At 44.6% G+C, this 14,458-nt stretch overlaps 1 protein-coding gene across 1 annotated transcript in view; it reads left to right on the forward strand.

Moving 5' to 3' along the window:
• Deptor (DEP domain containing MTOR interacting protein) overlaps positions 1–14,458 on the forward strand; it is a 129,820-nt gene that overhangs the window by 68,555 nt on the left and 46,807 nt on the right. The window lies entirely within an intron of this gene.

Below are 14,458 nucleotides of genomic sequence, written 5' to 3' on the forward strand. Positions count from 1 at the left end.
AGCCCAGGAAGGCAGATGCTTATAGAACTCAAAAATCTCTTCTTAGGTATAGTATCACCTCACAATTCCATACACAACTGGTCCTCACAGGCGTACAGTCACTTTGATTGTGGAAGCAGGAAGACAGGAAGTTCAGGGTCATTCTTGACTACATAGCAAAGGAAGCTATATACAACCCTCTCTCAAAAACAAGCATTAAAACAATTCATAAAAAGAATAAACAATTTTGTTTGTCTGATCTACTCCCCGTGCCCTTAGGGAAGTAGAGCTTGGGCCAGGAGAAGGGGCTGATACAAGCTGCACTGTGAAGAGGTGATCCAAAGGGCTTTGTAAACATTTTCTTCCTATTGGGATAAATTGGAATGATGCACTCAATATAACCTCTGGTTAAGAATTTTATTAACGCTACTGCATAACAAATAACTTTAAAGTTTAATGGACAACATACCAAAACTTAAATGACTTAGACCCACAACTGTAAATGTTATGAATGTGAAACGGTGCCTCATGGTTTTCTGTGGATCAAGAACTGGGGTGAGACTTAGCTGGGTGTTTCCCACTGGGGTCTCCCCTGAAACTGTGGCCACACCATTAGCCAGGAATACAGGCCTGGAAGATTCGCTCCCACAATGGCTCACTTGTTGCTGAATGCCTCCAGGTTCAGTCAATTGCTTTCTCTTATCTGGGAAGAGAGGATGACCACCTCATTGGGCAAAAGTAGAAATAAACACAGGTAGACCTAGTGCTCTCATTTAATGGTCCTGCTCTTGGTCACCCACTCAGTTCATTTCCCTGCGAGCTGTTGGCTCTGGACAAGGAAGAGAAAGTCGGAAGCCTGAGGTTGTTTCTGCCCAAATCCATAGAAATGGGGATATTGGTCTGTGAGCTCCTTCCCCAAATCCTCCTATCTTCCAAGCCGAGAATTTCTTTTTTAAAAAAAATATTTATTTATTTATTATGTATACAATATTCTGACTGTGTGTATGCCTTCAGGCCAGAAGAGGGCACCAGACCCCATTACAGATGGTTGTGAGCCACCATGTGGTTGCTGGGAATTGAACTCAGGACCTTTGAAAGCGCAGGCAGTGCTCTTAACCTCTGAGCCATCTCTCCAGCCCCCCCAAGCCGAGAATTTCTGTCTCAAGAATATGACAGTGGAATTAGAGAGATGAAAGAAATGTTAGAAACAGTGAGGGATGTTTTCCTAAGCCTAGAATGCAGCCCTCTAGTGGGTCATGAAATGCGCTCCTACCATGGCACAAGGGTGGTTCTCAGAGGACAGCTTGCCAGAGCCGGTTCTTTCTCCCACCATGTGGTTCCCAGGAATCGAACTCAGGTTGTTGGAATGGGCAACAGCCCCTTTATCTACTGAACCATCTCACTGGCCCTGGGACATAACTTTAACAAGCCGTTCCCAGCATTAGAAATGATTACTACAAATGTACATTTTTACCCCTCATCGTGTCCCCTGTGGACCTTCAGGATTACCTGGGAACATGACGATAATACAGAAACTCCTGCCCTATCTGCCTTCTGCTGAATCTCATCTGTGTTTGAGCAAGATCCCCATGAAATCAGACTGTGCATAAGGTGGTGAGCATGCTGGCCTATGCCTAGTTCTATGAGAAAACCAGTTCCTCACACTACAGTCTACTGACTCATTCTGTGTATGAGAGAGAAGATACCAGATGTCATGAGTTTTTTTCCAAATGATTTCCAAGGAATGCGTAATTATATCTCAATTACAGTGTGGTTTTATCATGCTGTAACCTCCATCCCATAAAGGTGAGCCATCACAGATAAAAATCAAGGCATTATAGAGAATCTGAGTGTGGGAGCAGATACCCCCGGTTGCAGGAGGACTAAGGATCCTGCAGGTAGAATCTGGGAATCAAAGTCATTTCCCAACAGACTTCCCTGCTAAGCAGATCACTAACTCGAAGTTCATTTCCCAACAGACTTCCCTGCTAAGCAGATCACTAACTCGAAGTTAGGAAAACACCATCATCATCGTTAGTATCCTCAGAGACCCTTTGGATTGTCTAGCTAGTAATTAATTTCAGAGATTAAACATTAAAGTGAGGCAGCCCTTAGGCTTTGACGACAAGGTTTCTGGATAGAATGGTTCCCTAGGTTGAAAGCTGTCAGTGTGAACATCAGGGCCCTCTCAGGAAATACTTAACTTTATCCATGAATGGTAAACAATGCTCTTATCAAGGCAGGACTTGTCAGATGAGTAATTAGCCAGCATTCATATTTAAGGACATGCATATATCTGTGCAGGCATACGTACATACACAAATGCCTATATGATGATCATATGTTCACATTTTTCTAGTTCATTCCTTCTTTTTTTTTAACTAAAGGCCCCACACCTTGAGAAGTTAAGTGCTCTACCACTGAGTTATAGACACAGTCGTGTGTGTGTGTGTGTGTGTGTGTGTATGTGTGTGTGTGTGTTGCACCTGCAGCTTACACACACACCCTTTAAAGGGTCTTAACCTATTTGCCATGCTGGCCCAAACTCACCTTATAGCCTAGGCTAGCCTCAAATTCACTGAAATCCTCCCACTTCAGCCTCCCAGGTGCTGGGATTGCAGGTATGCCCGGCCACACCTGAGTTTTCAGCCTTATTTTTCATTTTGACACAGGGTCTTAGCAGGTTACCTTGGTTCACCTTGAACTCTTCATAGCTCAAGTATTTGTAATCCTCTTGACACAGCCTCTGAAGGAGCTGTGATTACAGGCTTGTACCACCAGACCCAGCTCTTTCTTACCTTCTTTTTCTTTTCTTTCTTTTTTTTTTTTTTTGGTGGGGGGTGTTCAAGACAGGGTTTCTCTGTGTAACAACCCTAGATGTCCTGGAACTAGCGCCGTAGACCAGGCTGGCCTTGAACTTACAGAGATCTGCCTGCCTCTGCCTCCTGAGTGCTGGGATTAAAGGCAAGTGCCACCCGGACTTTCTTACTTTCTAATGCATTTATATTTACTATATACTAAGTACTGGGCTAAATATTTTATAATATATTAGGTAGTTAATATGTTTATATTTTACATATGATTGTATATATTCTGCTTAAACCCATAAAGGCTTAGCACATGTGTAAAATACCAGTACTGGTAAAGGAGATGCTAAAGCAAGAAGGTTGTAGGTTGGATGACAACTGGAACTTCATAGCAGGTTTTGGATTAGTTTGGCCTACAGAGTGAGACTTGGTCTCAAAAATACATACATACACACATACATACATACATACATACATACATACATACATTCATAATACATCATAACTCTTGTAGTACTTCTATGACATTGATACAAGTACAGAAAATTAACAGTAAGAATTTTTGAGGTTCAAAGCCTTTTAAGATATTTTGCCAAGGTTGCCCAGATAGGCTGTAGCAACTATAAGCACTGTGCCTAAGGAAGAAACTCACATGAGCTGTGGATACAGCTCATTTGGCAGAATGCTTGCCTACTGTGATTAGCACCCTAAGATTGATGGTCAACACCACAACACTAGGCATGGTGACACTTGTCTGTAATCCCAGCATTTAGGAGGCAGAAGCAGGAAGGTCAAAAGTATCAAGGTCATCCTTGGTTATATGAGTTTGAGGCCAGCCTAAGCTAAAGAGGATGTTTACTAAAGATGAAGAAGAGGGGCTGGAGGAATAGCTCAGTGGTTTAGGATACTTGCTGCTTGTACACAGGACATGGGGTCGGTACGAGTACCCATGTGGTGGTTCATCGACCAAACACAATTCCAGTTCTAGAGGATTCAATGCCCTCTTCTGAAAGAAGAGGGGGAGGGAACTTCTCTGGGTCCAGTATGCGTGCAGTTGGTGTGGCTCTGGCATAATAGAATGTGCCCCATTGTTGAGGATACACAGCCTGGATTTTGAGCCTAGTTCTATTTACTGAGTAATCATCTTTAATTTTCCCATCTACAGATTTACTAATGTATGAAGTCAGCTTCTACCATAATGGTTTTGGGTTCTCCTGACCAAGAGAGCCTTTGAACACCAACAAGGGCAGTGTCATGCTGGAAAGGTTGATCATATAATGCCTAAGATAGATTACAGTGTAAGAATACACAGAAAGATCAGCAAGAAATATGTGATCCGGAGAAATGGAGGCACAGGCTTCCTGTATGGTCCCAGGGCACTGGCTCCTGCCTCCAGAGCTGGACAGTAACACACATCGAAAGCCTCCGACAAGGAAAGTCCTACCGAGACTCAGAGGCTAAGAGCTTCACTGTGGGTCACTCGCATTGGCATTCTGCCTGCTCCACCAGCTATGACTGTGAGCATCCCAGACTCTTGAAGAGGAAGCAGGTGCCCTCCATAAATCACACCGTGGCCTGCGGATAGAGCACACGCACCTTCGTGTTGCAAGCAGGCAGAGTGGCTTTATCAGTCAATGACCTAGGAAGCCTTCCAAAAGCCAGGTTTCCAGAGGCTAGCCAGAGCACAGCCCCAGAAGCAGGCACTGCTAACTGGCGATGCTAGATTGCTCTTTCCCATATCACCTGGTGGTGAGAATTGAATCACAGCACTTAGGAAAAGCTCTCGGCACAATGTTCAGTTTGGCTGGCTTCGGATGCCCGCTTTTGTTTGTAAATATAATGACCACTTAGAGAGCTTCTACAGTCTTCGAGTCACTATGGTAACATCTAGTCCTTATGTTCTTATTTTCCTCGATAACTCTAAGTTGGGCATTATCTGCTGTGGTGGCTTGGATGAGAAATGTCCTCCATAGGTCCAGTATTTGAACACCTGGTTCCCAGTTGGTGGCACTGTTTGGGCTTTAGGCAGTGCACCTAGCCTTGCTGGGAGAACTATGTCACTGAAGTTAGAATTTAAGAGCTTAAAGCTTCAGCCTAGTTACAGTTTGTGCTCTCTGTTTTGGCTTGCTTTTGAAGATGGGCATTCTCAGCGTCCTGCTCCTGACAGCTGCTGTCTATCATTCCTATTTTGCCATCGCGGACTCTTATTTCCCTGGAGCTGTTAGTCACAAACAAATAAACAAAAACTTCTGTAACTTTCCCTTGGTTGTGGGGTGTTATCACAGGAACAGAAAAGTAACTATTACATATTCATTCTCATTTATTTATTTGTTTATTATTGTATGTTCATATGATACAGTGGAAAGGGGTATTGTGTGTGTGTGTGTGTGTGTGTAATCAGAGGAGTCCAGTGTTTTCCTTCTATCTTTATGTCAGTTGTGGGTCTTGAACTCGGGTCCTCAGGCTTGCATGAATGTGTCTTTATCCACTATACTATCTCCCTGGTCCCAGCGGTCTCATTTTCAGGTGGTTAAATAATCCTCTAAAGACGAGAACCAATAAATAGTAGATTCAAAGTTCAAATCAGGGCAGTTTTTGAAACCACCTCTTACCCACCAGATGCTTATCCTTAGCCCCACTAGAATAAAAATTGTTAGCTCATAAAATCTGAGCTGTGCTGACTGTATTACAGCAGCTCACATGGGCTGGCAGATGCTACAACTTATTAAAAAGAAAATTGTTAGCCCATAAAATTCTACCTTTTCTCAAACACTAACAACCTTGGGGTTTTTGTGTAACTTTTACAACGGGGGTGGACACACTTCCCTGGTACTAAATATTTCCCCAGCTGCCTTACCTCTCAACTGGTTGTCTTACTCTAAGTGGAGCGAGATGGAAGCCAGATAAGTACAAGAGTAAAGCACTCAGCTGCAGCCACCGACCCTGGATAATCAGCCTCCCACGGCTGTGCCCACACATCGCATTTCCTCCCTTTCCGCTTTGGCCAGAGCACTTCAGCGGTATCAACACTATAAAACCCTCTGGCCTTTCCTTTTAAGTCTGTCATTCTATTAAACCGTGCAACACACAGAAGAGCAGTTTTGCACACAGTATCTTTGGAGTCCTCCCAGCAGCCCACAAGGGTGGCTGTGAGTATGCCATCCGAGGGAAAGATGGAAGCTGAGACACTTGCTTGAGACTCAACAAAGGTGCCAGGTTCAGATAGAGAAGTGATGTCATTCTGATGATCAGTTGATGGAGGTCAGCCTAAGGTTGCAAATGATTAAACAAAAATAAGTCAAGACAGGGTTTCTCTGTGTTACAGTCCTAGCTGTCCTGGAACTAGACCTTGTAGACCAGACTAGCCTCGAACTCACAGAGATTCACCTGCCTCTCCCTCCCGAGTGCTGGGATTAGAGGCGTGCGCCACCAATGCCTGGCAGAAAAGTAATTTTCTTTCTGCCCTTCTTGAGTTCGTAACAAAAATCCCTTCTGACAAAAGGAACATCTTGTCTCACTAAGGGCAGGTCAAAGACATTGAAAGTGTGTGTGTGTGTGTGTGTGTGTGTGTGTGTGTGTGTGGTGTGTGTGTGTGAAATAGGGAACAAAAGCTAAGGATATAGGTCAGTGTGAGAGTACTTGCCTAGTGTTCATGATGCCCTGGGTTTAATTCCCAACATACACACACAGATATGAAGACTAAGGAGCTTGTTCAGATATTAAGGGTAGGGGATTCTTCTAATAGGATGCAGCAGAATTTTTTGCTAACACTAGGCTTGATGGGATGGGAGACTGGATCTTAGCAGCCTGGCTCAAATATGGTCCAAGAGAAGCTTTTGAAGAGGTTAGGCTGTCTTTGCTTTGCCCTCCTTCCCTGTCTTAGGGTTTCTGTTGCTGTGATCCACGCTGTCACCAAAAGCCACTAGGGAGGAAAGGATTTATCCAGCGTATGCTTCCACATCACAGTTCATCATCAAAGGAAGTCAGGCCAGGAGCTGAGGCAGGAACTGATGCAGGAGCGCTCACTAGCACATTTCTCATAGCTTACTTTGCCTGCTTTCTTCTGGCACCCAAGACCAGCCAAGGAAGGGGTGGCACTGCCCACAGTGAGCTAGGCCCTCTCCTATCAATCGTTAATTTCAAAAGTGCCCTAGAGGCTTGTCTACAGCCTGCTCTTAAATGGAAGCATTTTCTCAGTGAGGCTCCCTGTAAGATGACTCTATCATGTGTCAAGTTGATGTAAAACAAGCCAGCACATTTCCTTTTCCTTTCGAGCACTATTACTTATATTCTCTCTCCTTTTTTTTTTAACCTGCTGAGCCACTCCCTGAGTCCCCTTCATTTTGCTTTGTGCCTGAACAATACTCTATTGTATAGCTATACTATATTTTCTTCATTCCTCTTTAAATATGTACTCATACTGATTCCATGTATTAGCTATTATGAATAGTTCATAATAACCGTGCATATCAAAGTATCCTCTTTATATGCTGGCTCCATCTTTCCCAGGGCAGCTGAATCACGGGAGATCTGTTGTTAGGTGTTTGAGGAACCGCTGTACTGTATTCCACAAAAGCTGTGCCGGTTTGCACTTCACCAGTCGTTGCAAGGGTTCCTATTCCTTCACTTCCTTGCCAATGTCTGTTAGTCATTTATTATTATAACTGGACCGAGAGAATAATCTTTCAGAAGTTAATGATGTGCAGTGATTTTTCATAAGTGTCTGAGCTACCTTTGTTTTTCTTTTTTACTCACACCACTGAGGATTGAAGCCTCGGGTCTTGTGCATCCCCGGCAAATGCTCTACCACGGAACTACATCCCCAGCCCTTCTTGCCTAGGCTGGCTTTGAACTCACTTTGTAGCCTAGCCAGCCTTAAACTTGCTATATACGGCTGCCTTAGTCCTCCCAGAAGTTAGGGTCACAGGCCAGTGCCACCAGAGCCAGCATTAGTTTTTCTTTTGAGAAAGTGTTTATTATTCAGATAATTTGCTCATTTTTAAATTGGATTTCTTCTTGATTATCATATTCATTTTGTCATCTTCTTCCTCCTCATCTTTTTTTTTTATGGCCCAATATAATCTTCTCGGAAGCCATAATCTAATATAATGTTTGTTTCCTCTATTTAGAATTTCTGGGAAATTGGGCTGGCATGCAGCTCAATTGGTAGAATATTTTTCAGGCATGTAACAGGCTTGAGTTTTTAACCCCAGCACCACGTGAATGAGACCTGGTGGGCCATGTCTAATCTCAGCTTTCTAGAGGCAGAGGCAGAAGGATCAGAGGTTCAGGTTATCCTCAACTACACAGTGAGTTTTTTGGCCAGTCAAAGATATACAATACCCTGTCTTTTTAAAACAAAACAAAACAAAAAAACCAAGGTGTATAGGGGTACAGTTTCCCTGCTGTTGTATGTGATGGCTCTGTTTTCCACGTTATTATAATTGAATACAGCAGAAGAAGAAAACTGGACACAAACAGAAGCTCCCTGCAATGTCAAAAGAGGGGACAAAGTTGCTTTGTAGTATCATATGCAAAGATGTTGGCACACATTGTAAGTGCTGATTTTAATTCAAGAAAAACAGGCCTGTAACTGCACCTAGCCTTAACATCTTCCAAAGCATAAAGGGAAGGGGACATACTAATTTGCTGTAGTCTTTCAGTTGAGAATGTGGTAGTGAATGAAAGGTTTCCTTTTGTTCAGTGTCTCTCACTGTATCCCTATCCTTCTTGGCTGCAGTCTGCCAGGGGAGTGCCTCTTGTTTCTGTAGATTCAGACTGTGTTTAGCTAGTAAGCACAGATACCTAGCCCATCCTACCCCAGGCTCTTCTGACAGCGTGACACTCTTCATCTCCTGCTCTGTCCTCAGTTTAGCCACACGTCCATTTTGTTTGTTTTGAGATAGGATTTCACACTGCAGCCCAGGCTGGCCAGGAACTCACGACACAACCAAGACTGATCTGGCAGTCACAACAGTCCTCCTGCGTCTGCCTTTTAAGCATTGGCATTGCAGGCATGAGCCACGATGTCTGGCTTTGTGTATTTGCCAAGTATTTTCTATTAGAGCGTGAGAATGTCATACAATATAAGCACCCAGGCATTGTGCAGTTGGCGTGTATTGGCCCCAATATCTACAGTTTCTGCATTTGGGGTCTTGACAAACTATAGAGGGAAAACCTTTGGGAAATAAGATTGCATCGGTACTGAACCTGTTCCGAATCTCTTGTCATTGTTTCCAATGACAATACAGAAGCAGCTGGACCACATTTACATTGTATTCGGCATTGTAAGTAATCTGGGGGAGAGTTGAAAGTCACAGGAGACTGTGTAGCAGTCATGTCCGAACGTGGGGCTATTTTATATACAGACTTGAATAGCCCTGGAGATGCTGGTATCCGGGGATCTTGAACTCTGTCCTGTGGATACCAAGGGAGGACCGTATGTTAGAAGTGTACAGTCTTCTGCTGGGTAGCCAGCTTGAGGTTTCTCAGGTAATGCGAGTATTTGGCTGGTTGAAGTGATGGTATTTAGTGGGATACACATGCTGGGCCTCAGGTTTATTAACAGAGCACACCAGCTCTCCACAGTGCAGCGGATAGTTCGAAGTATGGATGACGGTGTGTCCCACGCGTCTCCTCCTTCAGTATTTACTTCCCATTACAGACAAGCATGAGCTCAGCTGAACGGCGCACATTGGAGAGGGTGGTAAGAGGAGAGTGAGGAAACTCTCTTTCAACAGGTGCCTCAGAGCCAGGCACGACACTCCATGCCTATCATTGCAGCACCAGGGAGGCCGAGGCAGGAGGATTGGGAGTACAAGTGCAGCCTGCACTGGGTGGAAAGGTCCTGGACAGTCCCGGGTTACTTGAGCTCATATCAAAAACAGAAGCAACAGAAACGTGAATCTCTTCCAGCAGAGGCTCTTTCATTGCTTGGATCGTTGGGTTCCTTATGTCAGCCCCTCTGCTCTCAGCTGCAAGGCTGGGGCTCTGGGTAGGGCTTTTTTTCTACCTGTGACCTCGGCCCCGCTGTGTTATAGTCATTGTCCTCGTGACATGTCCTCTTTGATATTGTGCTATGTTTCACAGGTACCCTCTAGAAATTCTCCCAGGAGCCTCTCTGGCTCTTTATTCTGAGCCTATAGTAGTCAGGGTTCTCTAGAGAAGCAGAATGGGTGGGTAGGAGGTATCTATCTCCATATAAACAGGGTTTCTTAGGGTTGTGGTCTGACCCTTCCAGTTACGTCTCATGAGAGTCAAAGAATCAACTAGTGGTTTGGTCCTTGAGACTGCTTGTCCCAGCCTGTCTTCAGTAGATGCCAGAATCCCTAGTAAGCAGGTTCTAAGACCAGTGGAGGAATGAACTTGCCAGCAAGAGTGGGGGGAAGCAGGCAAAGAGCAAGAACTTCCTTCTTCTGTGTTCTTTATATAGATGGAAACCAGAAGGTGTGACCCGGATTTAAGGTGGAGCTTCAGTCAACATATCCCTCACAGGTGTACCCACGAGCTTACGTTTTAGTTAGTTCCAGATGTGGTCAAGTTGACAGGCAAGAATAGCCATCATGGCAAGAATAGAGCCCCTCATTTTAACTCGGTTTTCTTGGTTGACATTTCAGTGTCAATACAGCTGGGCTATTCAAGCTCTTCCCTTCCCTTCCCTTCCCTTTCCTCCCCTCCCCTCTCCCTTCCCTCCCCTTTCTCTCTCCCCTCATTCCCCTCCCCTCTCTTCTCTTCCCCTCCCCTCTCTCTCTCCCCTCATTCCCCTCCTCTGTCTTCTCTTCCCCTCCCCTCTCTTCTTTCTCCTCCCCTCTCTTATCTTCCCCTCCCCTCATTCCCTTCCCCTCCCCTCTCTCCTTCCCCTCACTTTCCTTCCCTCTCCTCCCCTCCCTTCCTCTCTTCCCTACCTCTCTCCTCCATTTCCCTCCCTTTCCCATTCCTCTTCCCACCTTCTTCCCCTTTCTTACTCGCCTCTCTTTCTTACAATACTGAAGATCAAACTTTGGACTTCGTAGATGCTGCCAGTGAGCTGTCATCCCAAAGGCAGAACAGCACATTAACTGTCTAGACTTATTACAGAGAACTGAATGGTCCTATCTGGAAGTATACACAGGACCTGGCACAGAGTATCCCTCAGTGAGTGATAGCCGACTACCATTGTTATCATGAATACCAACATCTATGTCATCAGCTGCCTTTCAGGGAAAGCTTCATGTCTGACCTCATCCATTTCTGACCGTCATATCTTATGCTACATAATCTGTGTAAAGTCTCAGCCGCTCCTCCCTTTCACTCCCCCTCCTTCCATGTCCAGGGCCCTGTATGTGACAGATGAGCCCTTTTAAATAAGTTACCCCTAAAGTATATCAAACAGATTTATGCCAATAGTTCCAGAGGCACAAGAATAGAGTCCGTGGTAGTTTGAATGACAGTGCCCCCCCCCCCGCCGCCGCCCCCGCCATAGGCTGATATGTGTACATGAACTGCTTGAGAATTGTTGGAGCAGGTGTTAGCCTTGTTGGAGGAAGTATGTTATCGAGGATGGGCTTTGAGGTTTTAAAAGCCCGCACCAGGCCCACTGTCTGTCTCTGTCTCCCCATCCCTCTCTCTGTAAAGCTCTCAGCTACGGCTCCAGCTCCAGGTTGTCTGCTTCCTGCCATGACGTTTATTGACCAATCTAAATTCGTAAATCATAAGCAGGCCCCCGATTAAATACTTCCTTTTTGTAAGAGTTGCCTTGGTCATGGCGTCTCCTCACGGCAATAGAACAGTGACTGAGACGGTGTTGCAGATTTCATTTCTTGAACTGTGTGTCTGGTGCACTCCGGCTTTTCACTTTTAGAAATGCGGGGTTTTGTTTTGTTTGCTTTTTCTTTGTTTGTTTTGATGCTGGGGACAGAACCCATGCTCCCATGTGTGCTCAGTCAGCACCCTCCCCATAAACTTTATCCCAGCCCCTCCTTTTAATTTTTTTTCTTTTTCTTTTTTTTGCTTTGAAAGAGGATCTAAGTTCCCCAAGATGACCCGGAATGTATGAGTCACCAGAGGAGTTGGGATTATAGGCCTGTGCCTCCAAAGCGTGGATCAACAAAATGCTTTTGCCTTTAGACCCCGTTGCTTCTAAAGCGCATTCTGGGTCTCTGAAAAACCAACCTCATTTCTGGAATTTGAACCTTTGTTCTGTGAGTTACAACTGAAAAGAAAGATGGGTAACGTTTGGAGTGCACAGGGCTGTAATGCACAGAGCTTGTGATACTTAATCCATTGTCAAGGTCTAGAATTACCTGGGAGGCAGGCTTCTGGGCACGCCTGTTGACTATTATTTGGGGATTAATTGAGGTAAGAAGACACATGCTCTGTGGGTGACACCATTGTCTGTGCTTAAAACCCCAGGCAGTAGAAGAAACGAGTTGAGCACAGCATTCACCTCCCTCTTCCTCCTGACCATGGATGTGATGGAACTAGCCGCTCAGAGCTCCCGCTGATGTTATCTCTCTATCATGATGGGCGGCTGTGCACCCAAATGAAGTCTCCCTCATTTTACCACAGCAACAAACGACCTCCAAGCTCACGCTTTTTTTTTTTAAACCTGACGTTTCTTGTTGGAGGAATTGGAAGTAGCAGGAAAGCTGTGTAATCAAGTGTTACATTTTGATCTCTCTCCCATTATCTTGGCTAACGTTACTTTAAATCCGTTTTCCTCTACTTATGCCTCTCTTCCCTTCAGTCAACTGGATAATTATGTGTGTCCTAACTGGGCACCTTCAAGTGTTGTTTTGTTCTGGTAATATCAGCTAGTAGGATTCTGTACCCTAAAATCAATTTCCTGCTTTCACATCCTTTTTGTAATGTCAGGGCTGGCGGAGGAAGTAATTATTTTAGCCTGTGACTCACTGTTGTTATTACCTCTTGAGGAGCTTTGTATCCCAAGTGCCTAGCACTGTCCTTTGGAGAAGCCAGCTCTCAAAAGCAGCGGCTTAATCTCCCATCATCAAGGACCTCTGCTGCTTTGGGAAGCGAGTTCCTTCAATGGCTTCCTCTTCGGGTGATGTGAAGTAGGTGGGTACGGCCTGAAGCACAGCACAGATTGTCTCAAAAATAAATAGCTTTCTAAGTCAGGGGTGGTGATGCACACCTGTCATCTCAGCACGTGGGAGGTGAACGCAGGAGGGTCGGGAACTCAAGGGCATCTTCTGCCATCTTCTGCGTTGTTCTAGGCTGACCAGCCTGGACTACATCTCACTAATTTTTTTTTATTATTATTTTGACTTTTAGCGCATTGATGTTCTGCTTGCATGTATGTCTTTGCAATGGTGTCAGATCCCCTGGAACTGGAGTTACAGACAGTTGTGAGCTGCTTTGTGGGTGCTGGGAATTGAACCTGGGTCTTCTGGAAGAGCAACTAACCACTGAACAATCTCTCCAGCCCTGATCTTACTAATTTCTAAGGGGAAAATTTTGCCTCATCATTTGCACAGAAAATCCATCCTTACTGCCACTATTATTTGGGTAGATCAGATAGCACATCCCTCATCTCTTCTGAATATTTATGATATATGGTGCATTGGAGTCTGGTCCTTAACCAGTAGCTTGGTCCTTCTGCAAGCATCATAGGCAAGAAGAGCCTCCTTTCCCACATGGCTTCACTTTTCTGGCCATGTTTGTTTTTCCTGTTTAATATCCCTTTTAATGCCAGAGCAATTGGGGGCGTGGCTCAGTACTGGCCTAGCATTCCCAAGGGCACTGGGTTTGAGCCTTAGAACTACCAAGCAACAACAAAAATTTCATTGAATAAATATCCAAGATCAAAGTAAAGCATCTAATGTCCAATGAAGCCATGTTGGGAATTTCACCAAAGCAAAGAAGAAGACCTAGAAGATCCCAGAAATTAGAAATCGGGAGACAGTGAAACTTTTTTGTTTTGGGGATAGGGTTGTAGCTCAGTTGTAATGAACTTGCCCCCATGTTGGAGGCCCAAGGTTCAACTGCCAGAACTTCAAAAGGAAAAAAAGAAAATCATCTGTCAAGGACAGTTATTGATAATATCACAATTAGAAAATGTATGTGAACATCAGAGAGGCTTCCTCCTGCAGGAACAAATAAAGAGACCCACAGCAAGATGCTACAGAGAGAGAAAAACATAGATAGATAGATAGATAGATAGATAGATAGATAGATAGATAGATAGATAGATAGATAGATAGATAGATGGATAGATGGATAAATGGATAGATGATAGATAGATAGATAGATAGATAGATAGATAGATATAGAGAGACATAAACAGAGAGAGAGACCTTTGAGCACACAACTCTTAATGGTAGATCTCCACCAAATCCCAAGCTCCACTCCAAGCTCAGGGAACCCTGTGGAAAAGGAGGTAGAAAGAGGGTAGAAGAGCCAAAGGGTATGGGGGACACCAGGAGAACAAGGCCCTCTAAATGAACTGAGCAAAGTTCCTATGAGCTCACAGAGACCAAAGCAGCAAGCACGTGGTCTACACAGGTCTGCACTAGGTCCTCTGCTTCCATAGTCTGCGTGTGAACAGTGGGTCTCCGATTCCCGTGCCTGCTCTTGGGGCCGTTGCTCCCATCCATCTTCCTCATCCAACTTCAATGTGATTTTTTTTGTTTTATCTTGTTACATTTTACTTTTGTTTTGTGTCGTTGTTTTCT

The sequence above is a fragment of the Arvicola amphibius genome, chromosome 9 (genome assembly GCF_903992535.2).
Source record: "Arvicola amphibius chromosome 9, mArvAmp1.2, whole genome shotgun sequence".
NCBI classification, from domain to species: Eukaryota; Metazoa; Chordata; class Mammalia; order Rodentia; family Cricetidae; genus Arvicola; species Arvicola amphibius.